Source organism: Oncorhynchus gorbuscha, linkage group LG06 (genome assembly GCF_021184085.1).
Source record: "Oncorhynchus gorbuscha isolate QuinsamMale2020 ecotype Even-year linkage group LG06, OgorEven_v1.0, whole genome shotgun sequence".
Classification (NCBI taxonomy): domain Eukaryota; kingdom Metazoa; phylum Chordata; class Actinopteri; order Salmoniformes; family Salmonidae; genus Oncorhynchus; species Oncorhynchus gorbuscha.
In genome coordinates this window covers 97138015-97161531 of record NC_060178.1, presented here as the reverse complement: position 1 = coordinate 97161531, position 23517 = coordinate 97138015, and the positions used below count along the sequence as shown (strand labels likewise).

Here is a 23517-nt window from a genome sequence, read left to right as displayed (position 1 = left end):
TGTTCTGACCAGTCAGACTAATCACACAGGGTCACATGTCTGACCGCTGCCTACTGATTGTTCTGAAAAGTCAGACTAATCACACAGGGTCACATGTCTGACCGCTGCCTACTGATTGTTCTGACCAGTCAGACTAATCACACAGGGTCACATGTCTGACCGCTGCCTACTGATTGATCTGACCAGTCAGACTAATCACACAGTGTCACATGTCTGACCGCTGCCTACTGATTGTTCTGACCAGTCAGACTAATCACACAGGGTCACACGTCTGACCGCTGCCTACTGATTGTTCTGACCAGTCAGACTAATCACACAGGGTCACACGTCTGACCGCTGCCTACTGATTGTTCTGACCAGTCAGACTAATCACACAGTGTCACACGTCTGACCGCTGCCTACTGATTGTTCTGACCAGTCAGACTAATCACACAGTGTCACACGTCTGACCGCTGCCTACTGATTGTTCTGACCAGTCAGACTAATCACACAGGGTCACACGTCTGACCGCTGCTTACTGATTGTTCTGACCAGTCAGACTAATCACACAGGGTCACACGTCTGACCGCTGCCTACTGATTGGTCTGACCAGTCAGACTAATCACACAGGGTCACATGTCTGACCACTGCCTATCAACATCTGTGATTATGACTTATGGTCTACCCTTAACCATTGAGTATGAAAGACTATGCATTTGTATGAGTGTGAGTGTGTGTGTGTGTGTGTGTGTGTGTGTGTGTGTGTGTGTGTGTGTGTGTGTGTGTGTGTGTGTGTGTGTGTGTGTGTGTGTGTGTGTGTGTGTGTGTGTGTGTGTGTGTGTGTGAGTGTGTGTGTGTGTGTGTGTGTGTGTGTGTGTGTGTGTGTGTGTGTGTGTGTGTGTGTGTGTTGTGTTTGTGTGTGTGTCATGTGCTTTGTGTCAGATATGTTCAGTATGTCTGTCTGTCTCTGTCTGTCTATGCCTCCTTATCTCCCCATAGCCTTACCACTCTGCTATGCTGGGCTCTTTGTCCAGGGAGTGATTCCACAGCATCCAAGCTATGTGGGCTCTGAAGGGTAGTGTACCAGTGGGAATGCTGATTAACCTGGGCATTTTAACAATTGCTACTCTACCATCAGCGCAGGTTTGTGTCCTAAATAGCACCCTAGTGCACTACTTTTGACCAAGGCCCATGTAGGGTATAGGGTGTCATTGGAATGCACCCCCAGCCTGCCTGCCAGCCAACTACTGATGGCCATGAGAGAGAGTAAGAGAAAAGCATTGAGAGGAGATTACAGCATGTGGTTCCACTAATCACTCGCTACACCATGTAGATTAATGGTGATCCAAAAGGCTTTAGAATGGAAGGTACTGGGTATAATTAGGTTTACTTATCATTGTTTCATTAGCCTTTAGGACAGTGTCCCAAATGACACCCTGTTCACTACTTTTGACTAGAGCCTTATGGGAGCCCTATGGGAGCCCTATTGGTAGTAGTGCACTACTTACGGTATAGGGTGCCATTTGGGAAGCAGTCTGGGTCCAGCCTCTTTCCGTCTCTGACTCTATGTGGGGCTGTAACGGCACCAGCCTGTCATCCTCTTATCGAGCGTATTTAGCTCTGTAGTTCACAGGATCATTTATTTATGAGTTCCGTTCGTGCCTCTTAACACTGTAAATGCAACCCAGGGACAGTGCCTGTCACACAGTATCCACTCCAGAGGTCTAGGACATTGGGCTCCTTGTTTTGTTTTGAACCATTTGAAAAAAGGGTAACAGAACATACTCTAGAAGTGATACTATTAGTTGTGATTTCACTGACTGGTCAGATAGTGGCAGTATAACCCATATGATTGTTAGGCTTTGGAATGGGGTACCTGCAACACTGTATTTTGTACTGTACACAAGTTCCCCCTTTATTCTCCTCTAGGCTTTAGCAGTCTTGTGGCACGTTGACATCACAGGTTCAAACCCAGATGATCCCACTTTCTTTAATCAGATTTTTAAGGTGCAACGTTATGATGCATTTATGAGTTAGGCCTACATTTTCAAGAATCCGTGACTTCAATAGAGCTATCCAATTCCAGATGAGTGATGGAATGAGGCATGCAAATATCAATTTATATTATTTCCCAATGAGATAAAAGCAAACACTGACCTAAAATATAAACACAGGAGAAGAACAAGAACAGACATATCAAGCTATTTATCAAACTAACGGAGAGAACGCCAGAGGGGTATACTAATTGATCCTGTTATGTAGTATACCATCCAGGAACAAAGAGGGAACGATGAACACCAGAGGGGTATACTCATTGATCCTGTTATGTAGTATACCATCCAGGAACAAAGAGGGAACGCTTCAGAACATTCAGGAACAAAGAGGGAACGATGAACACCAGAGGGGTATACTCATTGATCCTGTTATGTAGTATACCATTCAGGAACAAACAGGGAATGCTGAACACCAGAGGGGTATACTCATTGATCCTGTTATGTAGTATACCATCCAGGAACAAAGAGGGAACGCTGAACACCAGAGGGGTATACTCATTGATTCTGTTATGTAGTATACCATTCAGGAACAAAGAGGGAACGATGAACACCAGAGGGGTATACTCATTGATCCTGTTATGTAGTATACCATTCAGGAACAAAGAGGGAACGATGAACACCAGAGGGGTATACTCATTGATCCTGTTATGTAGTATACCATTCAGGAACAAAGAGGGAACGATGAACACCAGAGGGGTATACTAATTGATCCTGTTATGTAGTATACCATCCAGGAACAAAGAGGGAACGCTGAACACCAGAGGGGTATACTCATTGATCCTGTTATGTAGTATACCATCCAGGAACAAACAGGGAACGCTGAACACCAGAGGGGTATACTCATTGATCCTGTTATGTAGTATACCATCCAGGAACAAAGAGGGAACGCTGAACACCAGAGGGGTATACTCATTGATCCTGTTATGTAGTATACCATTCAGGAACAAGCAGGGTACGCTGAATGCCAGAGGGGTATACTCATTGATCCTGTTATGTAGTATACCATTCGGGAACAGGCAGGGTACGCTGAATGCCAGAGGGGTATACTCATTGCTCCTGTTATGTAGTATACCATCCAGGAACAAAGAGGGAACGATGAACACCAGAGGGGTATACTCATTGATCCTGTTATGTAGTATACCATTCAGGAACAAAGAGGGAACGATGAACACCAGAGGGGTATACTCATTGATCCTGTTATGTAGTATACCATTCAGGAACAAAGAGGGAATGAACACCAGAGGGGTATACTATTGATCCTGTTATGTAGTATACCATCCAGGAACAAAGAGGGAACGCTGAACACCAGAGGGGTATACTCATTGATCCTGTTATGTAGTATACCATCCAGGAACAAACAGGGAACGCTGAACACCAGAGGGGTATACTCATTGATCCTGTTATGTAGTATACCATCCAGGAACAAAGAGGGAACGCTGAACACCAGAGGGGTATACTCATTGATCCTGTTATGTAGTATACCATTCAGGAACAAGCAGGGTACGCTGAATGCCAGAGGGGTATACTCATTGATCCTGTTATGTAGTATACCATTCCAGGCAGGGTAAATGCCAGAGGGGTATACTCATTGCTCCTGTTATGTAGTATACCATCCAGGAACAAAGAGGGAACGATGAACACCAGAGGGGTATACTCATTGATCCTGTTATGTAGTATACCATTCAGGAACAAAGAGGGAACGATGAACACCAGAGGGGTATACTCATTGATCCTGTTATGTAGTATACCATTCAGGAACAAAGAGGGAACGATGAACACCAGAGGGGTATACTCATTGATCCTGTTATGTAGTATACCATCCAGGAACAAAGAGGGAACGATGAACACCAGAGGGGTATACTCATTGATCCTGTTATGTAGTATACCATTCAGGAACAAAGAGGGAACGATGAACACCAGAGGGGTATACTCATTGATCCTGTTATGTAGTATACCATCCAGGAACAAAGAGGGAACGCTGAACACCAGAGGGGTATACTCATTGATCCTGTTATGTAGTATACCATCCAGGAACAAAGAGGGAACGATGAACACCAGAGGGGTATACTCATTGATCCTGTTATGTAGTATACCATCCAGGAACAAACAGGGAATGCTGAACACCAGAGGGGTATACTCATTAATCCTGTTATGTAGTATACCATCCAGGAACAAACAGGGAACGCTGAACACCAGAGGGGTATACTCATTAATCCTGTTATGTAGTATACCATCCAGGAACAAAGAGGGAACGATGAACACCAGAGGGGTATACTCATTGATCCTGTTATGTAGTATACCATTCAGGAACAAGCAGGGAAGAAGTTGGCCTTCAGTGATTCCAGAGCGATTGATGAGGCTCTTCAAAGACTAACCTCAGCAGCATGGAGGGACAGCCCCAGCAGTCATGCAACAAATGTCTGCTGTTTGGATGCTGTTTGACGAGAGAGCAACTGGGTATGCAGTACGAAGGAATCCCTCAGCAGATACCATAATCGAGGTCCTATCCCATTTGGAGGAGCAGATCCTCTGAAATGGTGGAAGAACAAGGCCTCTGTCTACCCATAGCTTACTAAAGTCATGACAGGGAGACTGCATAGTCGAAAAACATCCGTTCCCTCTAAGTCGCTCTGGATAAGAGCGTCTGCTAAATGACTTAAATGTAAATGTAAGATTTTCTCGAAAATGGGAAAAATAATTACTATGAGAAGAAACCGCATAAGCCCCTCGAAAGTGAGGCAACTTGGATTTCTCAATGTAAATCTCTCATAAAAGCTAAATATGGTCAGCATTGCTGTGTGCTGCTGGTTATAACATGGCAATAAAGATGAGAGAGAAAAGAGGGACCAGTTTAATGTTTTAATTAAGAGGCATGTTGCGGTTTTGCATTTTGTTATTTATTTTTCTTTGATATGGTGCTGTCGTGTCTTTGGCTATGCCGGATTAAGTAATATGACCTGCTATTCTATAAAATAATTTCTCTGTAATTACTATTACCTGATTGAGCTAATCATGTAAATGTAATTAACTAGAGAGTCGGGCACCACAAAATAATATTTATAGAGCTGTTATCTTCCGAATAAACTCTTAATGACCTAGTAATATTTTACATCAATAGCAGTCAATATCAATCGTCATCTTAATTCAGTCTGATCTGAAAGTTGCACGAACCCTGGCTAACAATTTGAATCAGCAATACAAAATTTGGTTTAATAATTTATTTACTAAATACCCAACTAATCACACAGAATTACACACACATAATTAAATCATAACTTGATTACAAATTATGTCATAAAGGAAAACGTCCCTAGCGGGCGGAACAGATATGACAGCTTGTTACACAAAGGAAAAGGGCTTGAGTGAAAGTGCGGGAAGACTGAGGGACACAGGGAGAAGCTGTGCTATCATAAATACAGTATCTGATGCATTCTAAATTACCGCCATTTGGAAAAGGAAAATGCAATAAATCTTTACTCTGAGATGAGCTTGGTAGGTTGGTGGTAGATGGAAGGCCGTGTTGCCAAACCAAGTCCTTTGAAGAATTTCCCTGGTTGTCAATTTGATACGTTGTATTAACGTCGTTGGGTGATAGACGGGATACTCTGTCTCTTCCTTCCTAACCCTCGTTGCATCTGCTGTTGCTAACTCAACGGCTAGGAGGTATCACTTCTGTAGTGAATAAGAGTTCAAAGTTCATACCATGCAACCAAAGCTCACACTGATGTTGGCTCCATTCTGTAGTTATTATCTGAACCATTCTGACATCGGACCATCGTCCTACATCCTTGGTTCAAATTATGGCAAGAAAAGCTCAAATAAGCAAAGAAAATCATTACATTCCATTACTTTACGACATGAAGGTCAGTCACATTTCAAGGTTTGTTCAAGTCCAGTCAATCGTTATCAATCGCTATGATTTAACTGGCTCTAATGAGGACCACCACAGGAAAGAAAGACCCAGAATTACCTCTGCTGCAGAGGATAATTTCATTAGAGTTACGAGTCTCAGAAATTGCAGCCCTTATGAATGCTTCACAGAGTTCAAGTAACAGACACATCTCAACATCCTCTGTTCAGAGGAGACTCATGAATCAGGCCTTCATGGTCGAATTGCTGCAAAGATACCACTACTAAAGGACACCATTGAGAATAAGAGACTTGATTGTGCCAAGAAACACCAGCAATGGAAATTAGACCGGTTGAAATCTGTCCTTTGGCCTGATGAGTCTAAATTTGGCTCCAACCGCTGTGTCTTTGTAAGACTAGGTGAATGGACGATCTGAGCATGCGTGGTTCCCACCGTGAAGCATGGAGGAGGAGGTGTGATGGTGTGCGGTTGCTTTGCTGATGTCACGTTCAGTGATTTATTTAGAATTCAAGTCACCAGCATGCTACCACAGTATTCTGCAGCAATACACCATCCCATCTGGCTTACGCTTAGTGGGACTATCATATGTTTTTCAACAGGACAATGACCCAACACACCTCCAGACCGCAGAGTGAAGGAAAAGCAGCCAACAAGTGCTCAGGATATGTGGAACTCCTTCAAGACTGCTGGAAAAGCATTCCTCGTGAAGCTGGTTGAGAGAATGCCAAGAGTGTGCAAAGCTGACATCAAGGCAAAGGGTGGTTACTTTGAAGAATCCAAAATATGTTTTGATTTGTTTAAAACGCTTTTTGAGTTGCTACATGATTCCATATGTGTTATATCATAGTTTTGATGTCTTCACTATAATTCTACAATTTAGAAAATAGTAAAAATAAGGAATAACCCTTGAATGAGTAGGTGTGTCCACACTTTGACTGGTAATGTTTATTTTTTATTCGGGGGAGTTCTGCAACACCCTCAGCACGGTTGTGCTGGTAACAGTAAATGATTACAGTTACAGGTTTTGTGTAATCCTTTACTTGTAACGGATTACATGTAACATCCCAACCCCGATTACATCCCAGCCCTGATCCTGGGAAGGTCATCTGCTGGCCGACAGATTGCCTGGAGGCGCTGGGGAAGCAAAGAGGTATCAATATACGTACAATCAAGTAGCAGCAAAAGTAATCTTCAAAATCTATCTCAGAATAGCTCAGAAACACATAGACAAGCGTTATTGATCAGAATGTCATAATTCATTTGATTCATGCATTTAATGCAACAATAAGTAGTTTTTCACACGAGTGCTAAATATTAAAGAGAATATCTAAAATGCCACTGACATGCCAGAATGTCCCTTGTCCTCAGTACAGTTTGTAGACCATGGTGATGGGAATGAGAGAGAGGGAGGACATAGCCAGGAACCAGCCCAGCCCGTAAGCCCACCACGGGTACACATAGGTGTTGTTGAACTTCAGAGGGCTGTACTTCAGCAGCGAGAACACAAATGTTCCCTGGAAGAGGAAAAAGATGCCCGAAATATGTTGTTTTGCCTTATCACTTGTCTTGTTTTGATATTAACAGCACAAGGTTCTGAAAGCAACTGCATTGTGAAATAATATCCGTAAATGTAAGTAAAATAATGATGAAAATGCACTTGACTTAAACTCACTGTGCACATAGTAGGGGTGATGTATAGCCAAAGTACTTCACCAGAGAGGAGGGCCTGTAGCCAATCATATCCTCTATATTGTCACAGAAACGTTCAGCACCTTGGACAGAGACATATAGGGGGTACTCATGAACAGTTTCCTTGTTGTTAAAAGGATAGTTGAAGGAACTATAAGTATGAACTACTATTTACAAAATGTAATTTCCCCATTCATACCATATATCCATCCAATACTTAAAGACTGGCATATGGAGAGGAGTAGCAGAGTGGCACCACTGCACACATAATGATCAAACAGCTGTATGATGTAGAGGCCACCCTGCAGAGAAATAGACATTCATTATTCAATAGACATGTTATTGATATGTGTTTTTACAGTTTAACAGAGACCCTCCTCTACCTGTTCACACAGCAGAAACTTTTTGAGAGCATGTGTGACCTGTGTCTGGGACCTCTCACCTCTGTGACCATGATGAGTCCGACCAGGCAGCAGCAACAGCAGATGAGCAGCAGCAGAAGCTCCCTCCGGTGGCCCTTTCTGAGGACGTTGGGGTAGACATCCGTTACCGAGGTCATAAGGCTCTCAAGGCCGACAAACTGGGGAACATGACAGAAGAGAGAGAGGGCAGTGTACATGAGAGGGTAAGGTACAGGGAAGAACACAGCAGGACACCGAGGTGGAGGGAGGGTAAGGTGCAGGGAAGAACACAGCAGGACACCCAGGTGGAGGGAGGGTAAGGTACAGGGAAGAACACAGCAGGACACCGAGGTGGAGGGAGGGTAGGTGCAGGGAAGAACACAGCAGGACACCCACGTGGAGGGAGGGTAAGGTGCAGGGAAGAACACAGCAGGACACCCAGGTGGAGGGAGGGTAAGGTACAGGGAAGAACACAGCAGGACACCGAGGTGGAGGGAGGGTAAGGTGCAGGGAAGAACACAGCAGGACACCCAGGTGGAGGGAGGGTAAGGTACAGGGAAGAACACAGCAGGACACCGAGGTGGAGGGAGGGTAAGGTGCAGGGAAGAACACAGCAGGACACCCACGTGGAGGGAGGGTAAGGTGCAGGGAAGAACACAGCAGGACACCCAGGTGGAGGGAGGGTAAGGTACAGGGAAGAACACAGCAGGACACCGAGGTGGAGGGAGGGTAAGGTGCAGGGAAGAACACAGCAGGACACTCACGTGGAGGGAGGGTAAGGTGCAGGGAAGAACACAGCAGGACACAGAGGTGGAGGGAGGGTAAGGTGCAGGGAAGAACACAGCAGGACACCCAGGTGGAGGGAGGGTAAGGTACAGGGAAGAACACAGCAGGACACCCAGGTGGAGGGAGGGTAAGGTGCAGGGAAGAACACAGCAGGACACCCAGGTGGAGGGAGGGTAAGGTGCAGGGAAGAACACAGCAGGACACCCAGGTGGAGGGAGGGTAAGGTGCAGGGAAGTACACAGCAGGACAAAAAAGGTGGAGGGAGGGTAAGGTACAGGGAAGAACACAGCAGGACACCCACGTGGAGGGAGGGTAAGGTGCAGGGAAGAACACAGCAGGACAGCCAGGTGGAGGGAGGGTAAGGTGCCGGGAAGAACCGAGCAGGATACACAGGTGTAGGGTGTGGTGGGTATTGAGCTCTAACCTGGCTGTCCAATCCTAACAGGATGATCATGCTGAAGAAACACACGGCCCAGAACTGAGGACAGGGGAGCAGGGACACTGCCTGTGGGTACACTATGAACACCAGGCCAGGACCTGCAGCAGATAGCAACAAAACAAAACGTTACCGAATACTCTACGTGTACCTCTGTTACATTGCATTAGAGACTTACCTGACTCAGCTACCATAGAGATGTCCACACCCTGTTCTCCAGCCATATAACCCAGGATGGAATAAATAGCAAAACCAGACAGGAAGCTGGTCCCACTGTTCAACAAGCACAGGTAGAAGGAGTCTCTGCAAGGCACAAAACAGTCTTCAACATACAGTGCATTTGGAAAGTATTCAGAGCCCCTTACTTTTTCCACATTTTGTTGTGTTAACAGCCTTATTCTAAAATGGATTAAATAAAAAATGTTCCTCATCAATCTACACACAATACCAAACAATGACAAAGCGAAAAACAGTTTTAGACCTTTTTGCAAATGTACTAGAAATAAAAAACAGAAAATACCTTATTTACATAAGTAGTCAGAACCTCTGCTATGAGACTAGGAAAATTGAGCCCAGGTGCATCATGTTTCCATTGATCATCCTTGAGATATTTCTACAACTTGATTGGAGTCCACATGTGGTAAAATCAATTGTTTGGACATAATATGAAAGGCACACACCTGTCTATGTAATGTCCCAAAGCTGAGAGTGCATGTCAAAGCAAAAACCAAGCCATGAGGCCGAAGGAATTGTCCGTAGAGCTCCGAGACACTATTGTGTCGAGACACAGATCTGGGGAAGTGTACCAAAACATTTCTGCAGCATTGAAGGTCCCCAAGAACACAGTGACCTCCATCATTCTTAAATGGAAGTAGTTTGGAACCACTAACACTCTTTCCAGAGCTGGCCGCCCGGTCAAACTGAGCAATCGGGGGAGAATAGTCTTGGTCAGGGATGTGACCAAGAACCCGATGGTCACTCTGACAGAGCTCTAGAGTTCCTCTGTGGAGATGGGAGAACCTTCCAGAAGGACAACCATCTCTGCAGCACTCCACCAATGTTCGAATGACCAGACGGAAGCCACTCCTCAGTAAAAGGAACACGACAGCCCGCTTGGAGTTTGCCAAAAGGAACCTGAAGGACAAAATTCTCTGGTCTGATGAAACCAAGTTTGAACTCTTTGGCCTGAATACCAAGCATCACATCTAGAGGAAACCTGGCACCATACCTACGATGAAGCATGGTAGTGCAGCATCATGTTGTGGGGATGTTTTTCAGCGGCAGGTCCTAGGAGACTAGTCAGGGAAAGATAGTTGAGGGAAAGATGAACGGAAAAAAAACAGAGAGATCCTTGATGAAAACCTACTCCAGAGTGCTCAGGACCTCAGACTGGGGCGAAGGTTCACCTTTCAACAGGACAACAGCCCTAAGCACACAGCCAAGACACTGCAGGAGTGACTTCGGGACAAAGCTTGGACTAGCCCAGCCAGAGCTTGGACTTTGACCCGATTGAACATCTCTGGGGAGACCTGAAAACAGCTGTGCAGTGACACTCCCCATCCAACCTGACAGAGCTTGAGGATCTGCAGAGGAGAATGGGAGAAACTCCCCAAATGCATGTGTCCCAAGCTGGTGGCGTCATATCCAAAAAGACTCAGGCCTATAATGGCTGCCAAAGGTGCTTCAATAAGAGTAAAGTGTGTGAATACTTATGGAAATGTACAATTTCATTTTTTTTATACATTTACAATGATGTCTAAAAACCAGTTTTTCTTTGTCATTATGGGGTATTAGGTGTAAATTGACGAGGGATTTTTTTATCATCCATTTTAGAATAATGCTCTAAGGTAACAAAGTGTGGAAAAAGTCAAGGCGTCTGAGTACTTTCCGAATGCACTGTCTTAGTTCTCGATTCTCGTTCATATTATGTTTGAATACTCTTTCATATTAGGTCTCAATCCTCTTTTACACACTATTGTAATTGGTGAAGGTCTAAAAATATTTACATTTAGGGGATTAACATTTAGCCCCACGTAATGCCTTGTCAGGCAGGGCATGTTGTGCCGTGACTCTTCTAGGCGTAGCTGAATGAGATGACTATGCATTTAAGGGATTGGATGTATCGCATCCGATCCATCCGAGCCATCCGATCCATAATAATAATAATAATAATAATAATAATAATATATAATAATAATAATAATAATATATGCCATTTAGCAGACGCTTTTATCCATCGACTCCAGTCATGTGTGCATACATTCTGAGCCATGGGTGGTCCCGGGGATCGAACCCACTACCCTGGCGTTACAAGCGCCATGCTCTACCAACTGAGCTACACATCCATCCGATCCATCCGATCCATCCGATCCATCTGATCCATCCGAGCCATCCGATCCATCCGAGCCATCCGATCCATCCGAGCCATCCGAGCCATCCGAGCTATCCGAGCTATCCAAGCCAGTGTAGATTTTCCTTTCTAAGTGTTCTATTCCTCCATGCTTAATTAACCAGGTGTGCATTTTTTTACATCTTCAGACCAGTTAGCACCACGGAATGAGCCATCTATGCAAGATCTTCACTGTGACAAATTAATGCTGTGTATTTTAAATCAAACCCACACCCTAAAACTGAAGACTCACTTGTAACAGTTGTTGTTGTATTTGTTGTAGCTTCCGAGAGAAGTCAGGTATCCCAGGCATATGGCGTAAGAAAAAAATACCTGGGTTCCTGCATCCATCCAAACCTTATTGAACACAAATAGGAGTTCAACTCAAGTCATAAACGGAACATTCAAGAATCAAAACAGAAATGTATTCCGGTAAGATGTGATGAGATTGAAGAAGGACTTAGAGGGCAGGTTTCCTGGACACTGATTGAGCATACTTCTGAAGGATGTGCAATGGAAATGTTAAATTTAAAATGTTTTTTATTCCCGGCCGATGCTCTATCTGTGTCCGGGAAACTGGCTCATAAATTTACACTACGCATAATACCTGTGGATCAGCAAGCCGTGTAACATTGGGATACATGTAGTAGAAGATGCCATCTATAGCTCCAGGTAGGGTCACTCCTCGGACGAATAGCACCATTAGCATGACATAGGGGAACGTTGCCGTGAAGCACGCTGCCTAGGAATAAACAGTACAGGTATAACACAGAACAACACAATATTGACATTACCGGTATTACCATAGCAACTAGCAGGTATTACCGTACCAACGAGCATGTATTACCGCACAAACTAGCATGTATTACCATAGAAACTAGCATGTATTACCATAGGAACTAGCAGGTATTACTGTACCAACTAGCAGATATTACCGTACCAACTAGCAGGTATTACCGTACCAACTAGCAGTTATTATCGTAGCAACTAGCAGTTATACCAAATAGGATGTATTACCATAGCAACTAGCAGGTATTACTGTACCAACTAGCAGGTATTACCGTACCAACTAGCAAATATTACCGTACCAACTAGCAGGTATTACCGTACCAACTAGCAGTTATTATCATACCAACTAGCAAGTATTACCATAGCAACTAGCAGGTATTACCATACCAAGTGGTATCTATTACGATACCAATGTTGTGGAAATGCTTACACAGGGTCACTCAAAGTCAATCTTAAGTTAATCATTGTTTATTGTCAGCATGCTGGAGAGGTTCCAACAAACTTGATGCACCATAGTGAACATCTCACGGGGCAGTCCAGTTTAGTTCCCTTGTATACTGGTTACAGACATGTTACATAGGCACAGTTCATAGAGTTGGTTCTGGCAAGTGTCTGGCACCGTCTCATATCTTAACTTAAAGAACACCTTCTGGGCATTCTGCCAAATAGTCTAGGAGGAGGTCATGACCCATGAGGAGGTCCCCTGATGACTTGTGGCTGTGCTAGCTCGCGTCCACTCTGCAGAGCTGCGTCCAGAACAATATTCGTGATGAATAACGCTAACCTGCTTCGGACCCATACATCTCACCAAGTAGGGTACAGCTACAGGAAATATTACAGCTCTGTTTTTTGTTGTTGTTGATTTCCTTTTCTTTTTTACCTTTGATTTATAGATTGATTGAGATTGGAATGTGTTCAGTCTCACCTTTCCTGTAGACCTCACTCCTTTCCAGATACAGAAGTAGCAGATGGCCCAGGACAGCAGAAGGCACAGAGCCAGCTCCCATCTAATGCCTCCAAGTGATTCTATTCCATCCGATATCCGCAGCACTCGCCGCCTGTGAGGAGAAAAGGTAGACACTGCAAAACATTTCGTCACCAAAATAAAATGTATCTGATATAAATATATTGTAGCCTATTGTAATTTATTGTATGCACTTAGAATAATTATTTCAACATTTTTTGAGGCAAAAATCTACTCATGAAAGATGTCATGGTTAAAAACACAGCATTATTATAGAATTACTTACTGCCAAAACTCTACAACTGAAGATGACGTATTCAGAAGAGGACCAGTCCAATTGCTGGTTACATTATTGGTACCAAATGTGACACACGCATCTGAAATACATTGAAGTCTATTTCTAGCAAGTTAAAAGTTGACAGTTTAGTACCAAACGTGAGGCAGGATCTGAAATATATGGATGTTGAGTTGAAGCAGGTAAGAAAAAAAGGGGGGTTCTATTAAGTTAACATATGGAATTGTTTTTAAGATGGTCATACCATGGATCATTTAGATATTTGATTTTAAAATGTATGACCCCTGTAGGTATGAAAAAATATATTTTAAAGTTATTTGATAAAATATTGATTTTGGCCTTGAATAACATATTCATAAATTGCACTGTATGTGTCATGGACTCCAGGCAATCACAGATTATAAAAGGAAAGCCAGCCAAATTGCGTACACCGACATTTTACTCCCGGACAAGCTAAGCACCTTCTTCGCTCGCTTTGAGGACAACATAGGCTGCTCTCGAGGACTGTGAGCTCTCCTTCTCTGCGGCCGATGTGAATAAGACATTTAAGCGTGTTAACCCTCGCAAGGCTGCCAGCCCAGACAGCATCCCTAGCCATGTCCTCAGAGCATGCGCAGACCAGCTGGCTGAAGTGTTTACGGACATACTTAATCTCTCCCTATCCCAGTCTGCTGTCTCCAATTGCTTCAAGATGTCCCCCATTGTTCTTGTGCCCAATAAAGTGAAGGTAACTGGTGGGACTGATTAAAAACAATGACGAGACAGCCTACAGGGAGGAGGTGAGGTCACTGGTGGAGGGGAGCTAGGAAAATAGCCTAACCCTCAACGCCAACCAAATGAAAAAGCTGATTGTGGACTTCAGGCAACTGCACTGTCCGCAACCGCAGGGCTCTCCAGAGGGTGGTGCGGTCAGCACAACGGTCAGCACAACGCATCGGTGGGATTACACTGACTGCCCTTCAAGACATCTTCAGCACCCGGTGTCACAGGAAGGCCAAAATCATCAAGGACTTTAGCCAGGTGAGCCACGGTCTACTCACCCCGCTATTATACTGAAGGCAAGGTCAGCTCAGGTGCTTCAAAGCTGGGACCGAGACACTGAAAAACAGCTCCTATCTCAAGTTCATCAGACTTTTAAATAGCCATCACTAGCCAGCCTCCACCCGATACCCGGCCACGTGTCATGAAAAAAACTTCCCAGCGTGAAATAGTTCCTAATAGTTCTGATTGTGATGTCATATTGTAAAGATTTTCACAGCGTGAAACTGGTCCTAGTCAGTAATTGCATGCATGTCTGTGTGGATGGCTGAGCTCCTGCAGATGTTTCTCTCACATCCCCTCGCCCTTGATTTAGGTAATTATTGAACTAACTAACATACTGTATGAACTGTCAATCAAAAACGTAGCGGCCAAGTCTTTGCAATCATAAAAAATCTCTCCTCACATCAACCCTGAGCACTTTGACGCATGAGTCCGGGTCGAGAGAGGGTGAGGGTGTGAGAGAAACATCTGCACGAGCTCCGCCATCCACATAAAGAGGAGAGCTCGGCCATCCACATAAAGAGACGAGCTCGGCCATCCACATAAAGAGACGAGCTCGGCCATCCACATAAAGAGGCGAGCTCGGCCATCCACATAAAGAGGCGAGCTCTGCCATCTACATAAAAAGACAAACTCGGCCATCTACTTAAAGAGACAAGCTCGGCCATACACATAAAGAGATACACATGCAATTATTGAACTGGGAACATTTTCATGTTGGGGAAAATGTTATATAATATAAAATCACATACAACGTGATTTTCTGGATTTTTGTTTTAGATTCCGTCTCTCACAGTTGAAGTGTACCTATGATAAAAATGACAGACCTCTACATGCTTTTATAAGTAGGACAACCTGCAAAATTGGCAGTGTATCAAATACTTGTTCTCCCCACTGTGTGTGTGTGTATGTACAGTATATATATATATATACACACACACACACACACACACACACACACACACACACACACACACACACACACACACACACACACACACACACACACACACACACACACACACACACACACACACACACACACACACACACACACACACACACACACACACACACACACACACACACTACCAGTCAGAAGTTTTATAACACCTACTAATGCAAGGATGTTTCTTTATTTGTACTTTTCTCTAAATTGTATAATAATAGTGTAGACATCAAACTATGACATAACATATATGGAATCACGTAGTAACCAAAAAGTGTAAAACAAATAAAAATATATGAGGTCGGGTGATTGTGGAGGCCAGGTCATCTGATGCAGCACCCCGTCACTCTCTGTCTTGGTCAAATAGCCCTTACACACCCTGGAGGTGTGTTGGGTCATTGTCCTGCTGAAGAAAATATGATAGTCCCACTACGCGCAAACCAGATGGGATGGCGTATCGCTGCAGACTGCTGTGGTAGCCATGCTGGTTAAGTGTGCCTTGAATTCTAAATAAATCAGTGCCAGTGTCACCATAAAAGCACCCCAACACCATCACACCTCCTTCTCCATGCTTCATGGTGGGAACAACACATGCAGAGGTAATCCGTTCACCTACACTGCGTCTCACAAAGACACGGCGGTTTGAACCAAATATCTCAAATCTTGACTCTTAAGAGCAAAGGACAGATTTCGAATGGTCTAATGTCCATAGACCATTTCTTGGCCCATGCAAGTATCTTCTTCTCAATGGTGTCCTTTAGTGGTGGTTTCCTTGCATCACAAAAAAAGTAAAAAATAGACAAATGTGGAAGGCTGACAGCTGGATGTGGTGGATTGAGACACAGCCAATGCAACAAACAAAAAACATATAACTAACTTAAACTGAATTATCTAAATGGGGATTGTTTAATTATATTACTCAGATTGACAGCTTCAAGTGGAATTGCAACATACTATCTCAATCCTTTCAAAGTAATTGACTCAAAAGCTAAATGTACACGAGTTAAATGTACAACACTATGTTTAACGCTTGTCTAGTTTTCAAAAAGAGAATACATTTGAATGTACTTAATTTCATCTGAACTTATTTTCAAGGACTAGTTTAAGATGTGGGTATGTGTGAGACAAGGCTGTGACAGCCTGCAATGGCCAGCTCCGATACTATTCTCATGGTTCAGTCTTTTCCAGACCGTCAGAAGAGCCTTGCACTAACACACTGACTGCTCATGATCTCTCCTCACGGAACAACCTGCAAACATTTAGGCATTTCTGTCTTTGAATTGCAGTGGTGGATGTTATTTATTATCAGCACTGTGCTTTGTAACATACAGTTGAAGAAGGAAGTTTACATACACTTAGGTTGGAGTCAATAAAACTTGATTTTCAACCACTCTACAAATTTCTTGTTAACTAACTATAGTTTTGTCAAGTCGGTTAGGACATCTACTTTGTGCATGACAAGCATTTTTACAGGCAGATTATTTCATTTAAAATTCACTGTATCACAATTCCAGTGGGTCAGAAACATGACAGTGACTGTGCCTTTAAACAGCTTGGAAAATTCCAGGAAATGACATCATGGCTTTAGAAGCATCTGAGTAGCTAATTGTCATCATTTGAGTCAATTGGAGGTGTACCTGTGGATGTATTTCAAGGTCTAACATCAAACCCAGTGCCTCTTTGCTTGACATCATGGGACAATCAAAAGAAATCAGCCAAGAGCTCAGAAAAAAATGTAGACCTCCACAAGTCTGGTTCATCCTTGGGAGCAATTTCCAAATGCCTGAAGGTACCACGTTCATCTGTACAAACAATAGAACGCAAGTATAAACATCATGGGACCACACAGCCATCAAAAGGCTCACAGCCGTCAAACCGCTTATGTCTCTTATAGAAGAACGGACTTTGGTGCAAAAAGTGCAAATCAATCCCAGAACAACAGCAAAGGACCTTGTGAAGTTGCTGGAGGAAACAGGTACAAAAGTACCTATATCCACAGTAAAACGAGTCCTATATAGACATAACCTGAAAGGCCGCTCAGCAAGGAAGAAGAAACTGTTACAAACCCTCCATAAAAAAGCCAGACTACGGTTTGCAACTGCACATGGGGACAAAGATTGTACTTTTTGGAGAAATGTCCTCTGGTCTGATGAAACAAAAATAGAACTGTTTCACCATATTGACTATCGTTATGTTTGGAGGAAAACGGGGGAGGCTTGCAAGCCGAAGAACACCATCCCTTCCGGGAAGCACGGGGGCGGCAGGTAGCCTAGTGGTTAGAGCGTTGGACTAGTAACCGAAAGGTTGCAAGTTCGAATCCCTGAGCTGACAAGGTACAAATCTGTCGTTCTGCCCCTGAACAGGCAGTTAACCCACTGTTCCTAGGCCGTCACTGAAAATAAGATTTTTTCTTAACTGACTTGCCTGGTAAAATAAAAATAAAATGTTGTGTTTTTTTTGCTGCACTTCACAAAATAAATGGCTTCATGAGGAAGAAAATTATGTGGATATATTGAAGCAACATCTCAAGACATCAGTCAGGAAGTTAAAGCTTGGTCGCAAATCGGTCTTCCAAATAGACAATGTCCCAAAGCATACTTTCAATGTGGCAAAATGGCTTAAGGACAACAAAATCAAGGTATTGGACTGGCCATCACAAAGCCCTGACCTCAATACAATAGAAAATGTGTGGGCACAACTGAAAAGCGTGTGCTTTTGTCATGGGGAATGGGCCCAAATTCACCCAATTTATTGTGGGAAGCTTGTGGAAGGCTACCCAAAATGTTTGACCCAAGTTAAGCGATTTAAAAGCAACGCTACCAAACGCTAACTGAGTGTATGTAAACTTCTCACCCACTGGGAATGTGATGAAAGAAATACAAGTTGAAATAAATTATTCTCTCTACTATTACTCTGACATTTTACATTCTTAAAATAAAGTGCTAATCCCAACGGACCTAAAACAGGGATTTTTTACTAGGATTAAATGTCAGGAATTGTGAAAAACGCAGTTTAAATGTATTTGGCTAAGGTGTATGTAAACCTCCAACTTCAACTGTAACTAAGCTACAGAGGTAGTAGCTCCTGAAGGGAATATTGTAACCCATTAGCCTCCAATGTACTAACTGATAAAATTGCCATGAAGTTTCAGTTCAGCCACCAATATTGTAAATACCTGTGTTCCAGTCATTATTACAGTTGGCCCATGGCAGGTCAACAGTGAAGGATGAAAACAGGTAGTGGAAAGACCAGGCCAGGACCACAATGTAGGTCATACATCCATATATAGTGATCACCTGGGCGGCGTAGCCCAATCCTGATGAAGACAAGAACAGAAGCATAGCAGCATGCTCATAAAACCTAACAGGATATATGTTGGAAAATTAATGGAGCCCTATGTTACTGCATATTCATTAAGGTCACTCAGCACTTGTTTGTTTTGCAGAACTCATATAGAAATGAATAAATGTGTCTCAGCACGGTTAAGGAACACCCTTCCTTGGGGCTTATAAAGTATAATGCTGCCTTTAGAGTAGAACTGAAAGTTTTCATTGCAGTGTGATTTATTTTACTTCACCAATGTTACAACTTTACAATCTGATGTAGCTAGCATAATGTTTAGACCAGTCTAGACAACATCTGCATTAAGACATCTTATAGATAAGATATGTGTGAAGCAATGATAAAAGTGTGTCACAATAACAATGTATCCTTGTGCACAGAACTGTACAGCAGTGGAGGCTCCTTAGAGGAGGAAGGGGAGAACCATCCTACTCAGTGAATTCACATTTGTTGATGAAATCATACTAAATATATTAAAATGTCACCAAATAACTGATTGACACAATGTTTTGTAATGAACATGTACAGTAGACTCAACAGCACTCAGTAGGGTAGCATCATGGTGAAGCTGGAGGACAGCTAGTTTCCATCTTCCTCTTGTTACATTTACTTCAATATGAAACCTAAGAGGCTTATGGTGCTCAACCCCTTCCATAGATTTACACAGTAATTATGAAAACTTCTAGAGGATGTCCTTCAAACTGTCATTATGAACTGACATGTTGATCCACCCAAAGGATCTGAAAACAAATCTAGTAATGAAAAAATAAGCTACAGCCAGCTAGCACTGCAGTGCATAAGATGTGGTAAGTAGTTGACTTACAGAAAGAGAAAGACAATAGTTGAACAGTTTTAATCAAATTCATTAATTCAAAAATGAAAGAAAAGCAAGATAGAAAGATACAAAGAGAGAGAGAGAGATAGATATTTCATTGTATTGTTTTCACTTAGCTAGCGAATGAAGCTAGCTAGTTTAGCATACTCAAACAGAGAAGGATGCTATGTTACCTAGCTGGCCATAGCTTTCCAACATTGGAACTCTTCCAAGTCAAGGTAAGCTTTTGGTTTTATTAATTTATTGGACAGGGGCCCACCAGTGTAACTGCTAAACTGCTTTCTGACTGTAGACTGTCTTTCATGATTGTAGCGGGTTTACTAATGCATCAGTTCTAGTAGTTCTAGTTGACTATGACGTGACAAAGATGTAGGCTGTGTGTAGCGGTTAGCATCATGATAAGAAGGTTTTGCTTGTCACAGACAGCTGATGTGTAGTGCACTGAAGTCCACAAGCAACCTCATGCTGGCTATAGTTAAAATGTGACTATCATGTAGTAGGCTAAACCTATTGATGTTACATTGAACTGGGTGAATGGAATATGAATGACAGTCATCCAATATGCTGTAATTTAAATAAGAACATGCTCATAAAAAATATTGTCCTCCCTCATCTTAAACGGCACTGAACATCACTGCTGTACATCTATACTCAACACAGAGATCACTATGTAATTCAATGATCCTCACCTTCAAACAGCGGGCAGATCTTCCTCCAGCAGGTGATGCCCCCCTGGCTGGTGTACTGTCCAAGTGCCGTCTCCAGGATGAACAGAGGGATGCCACAGGTCACCAGGTACAGGATATACGGGATGAAGAAGGCACCTGCAGAACAGGCAGGATTCACAAAAAGTAGGCCTCTGTTGACTTTAACCATTAGTTGACTTTTGGGGGCCAGTGTGACAGGTTAGGTTTATTGGAAATAATTTACCTACAATAGAGGCAGGTAGGAAACAGGAGACAAAAGGGCTGTGAGACAGAGGTTTAATCCTAGACACATGAAAAGTGGGATGTACACAGAGTGTGCGGGGCAACAGAAAATGAACAGCAGAGGGGTTAAGGATTTTAGAGATGGGTAAAGGGCAGATGAAATGTGGGGAAAGTTTACTGGACTCCACCCGGATGGGCAGGTCCCGAGTGGAAAGCCATACCCTCTGCCCAAGCGTGGAGCAGGGGTCCGGTGGCGATCTGCCTGTCTACGATACCTGGATGTGGTCTTCAGAAGAGCAGCCCAGGCTATCTTCCAGGTACGGCGACAACGGGGGACCAACATTTGGGAAGAGGATATGCTGACTTCTTGCTCATGGAAGAGCGGTGGCTGATATCCCAAGGAACATTCCAAGGTGGAGAGACCAGTGGCCGACCAGGGAAGGGTGTTACAGACATTCTCCACCCACACAAGTTTCTGGCTTCAGGGAGTGGGGTTGGCGGAGACGAGGTACTGAAGATAATAATTTTGCATGCCCAATTTTTCAGTTTTTGATTTGTTAAAAAAAGTTTGAAATATCCAATAAATGTCGTTCCACTTCATGATTGTGTCCCACTTGTTGTTGATTCTTCACAAAAAATACAGTTTTATATCTTTATGTTTGAAGCCTGAAATGTGGCAAAAGGTCGCAAAGTTCAAGGGGGCCGAATACTTTCGCAAGGCACTGTATATGGATATTTCACCTAAATTATGGGTGAACAAAACCAAAGCATGGATTTCTGTCTTATCTTGTCCATGGACTGCTTAGAGGGTAAAGCAACAATTTATAAAAGGTTAAAATGCTAGATTGGCAGTGATGATAATCAACTTTTGGTGATTTTGGTATAGTCACCCCCCCAATATTTACAAAGATGGAAATAATTGATTCATTGGCCGGTGATATAAAACTATTTTAAAAGCATTACAAAAGAGTATTACAAAAGACCTTGTTCAGATCAGATGAGTTTGAAGACAAATGTATTGACAGCTCAACAACTATTTCACACCCTTCCACTTACATCATATACAGTTGAAGTCAGAAATGTACATACACCTTAGCCAAAAACATTTAAACTCAGTTCACAATTCCCAACATTTAATCCTAGTAAAAATTCCCTGTCTTTAAAAAAAGTATTATTATTATTATTATTTCACCTTTATTTAACCAGGTAGGCTAGTTTGCATCTGCGACCTGGCCAAGATAAAGCATAGCAATTCGACACATACAACAACCCAGAGTTACACATGGATAAACAAACATACAGTCAATAATACAGTAGAAAAAAAGTCTATATACAGTGAGTGCAAATAAGGAAATAAATAGGCCATGGTGGCGAAGTAATTACCATATAGCAATTAAACACTGAAATGGTAGATCGGCAGAAGATGAATGTGCATTTAGATACTGGGGTGCAAAGGAGCGAAATAAATGGGTTTGGTGACGAATATGAAGCGAGGGCCAACCCACGAGAGCATACAGGTTGCAATGGTGGGTAGTGTATGGGGCTTTGGTGTCAAAACGGTTGGCACTTTGATAGACTGCATCCAGTTTGTTGAGTAGTGTGTTGGAGGCTATTTTATAGATAACATCACCGAAGTCAAGGATCGGTAGGATGGTCAGTTTTACGAGGGTATGTTTGGCAGCATGAGTGAAGGATGCTTTGTGCGATATAGGAAGCCGATTAGGTCTTAGGTCAGTTAGGATCAACACTACTTTAAGAATGTGAAATGTCAGAATAATAGTAAAGAGAATGAATTATTTCAGCTTTTATTTCTTTCATCACATTGGGTCAGAAGCTTACAAACACTCAATGAGTATTTGGTAGAATTGCCTTTAAATTGTTTAACTTGGTTAAAACCTATTAGGTAGCCTTTCACAAGCTTCCCACAATAAGTTGGGTGAATTTTGGCCCATTCCTCCTGACAGAGCTGGTGTAACTGAGTCATGTTTGTAGGCCTCCTTGCTCACACACACTTTTTCAGTTCTGCCCAAAAATGCTCTATAGGATTGAGGTCAGGGCTTTGTTGATGGCCACTCCAATACCTTGACTTTGTTGTTCTCAAACCATTTTGCCACAACTTTGGAAGTATGCATGGGGTCATTGTCCATTTGGAAGAACCATTTGCAACCAAGCTTTAACTTCTTGACTGATGTCTTGAGATTATTATTATATTCACATAATCTTCCTGCCCCCATGCTACACGTTTGGGATGGTATTCTTCGGCTTGCAAGCCTCCCATTTTTCCTCCAAACATAACAGTTTTCATTATGGCCAAACAGTTTCATCAGACCAGAGGACATTTCTCCAAAAAGTACGATATTTGTCCCTATATCCAGCTCCAAACCGTAGTTTATTTTTTTAGGTTTTGGAGCAGTGGCTTCTTCCTTGTTAAGTGGCATTTCAGGTTATGTCGATATAGGACTCGTTTTACTTTGGATATAGATACTTTTAGAACTGTTTCCTACAGCATCTTCACAAAGTCCTTTGCTGTTGTTCTGGAATCGATTTGCACTTTTCGCACACCAAAGTAAGTTAATCTCTAGGAGACAGAACACATCTCCTTCCTGAGCGTTATGACGGCTGCAGGGTCCCGTGGTGTTTATACTTGAGTACTATTTTTTGTACAGATGAACATGGTACCTTCTGGCGTTTGGAAATTGCTCCCAAGGATAAAACAGAGTTGTGGAGGTCTACAATTGTTTTCTGAAGTTTTGGCTGTTTTCTTTTGA

The 23517-nt window shown here is 42.9% G+C and overlaps 1 pseudogene; it reads right to left on the bottom strand.

Moving 5' to 3' along the window:
• Nucleotides 1–6978: 6978 nt before the first annotated feature.
• LOC124038779 lies at nucleotides 6979–21092 on the bottom strand (annotated as a pseudogene).
• Between the last annotated feature and the right edge of the window lie 2425 nt (nucleotides 21093–23517).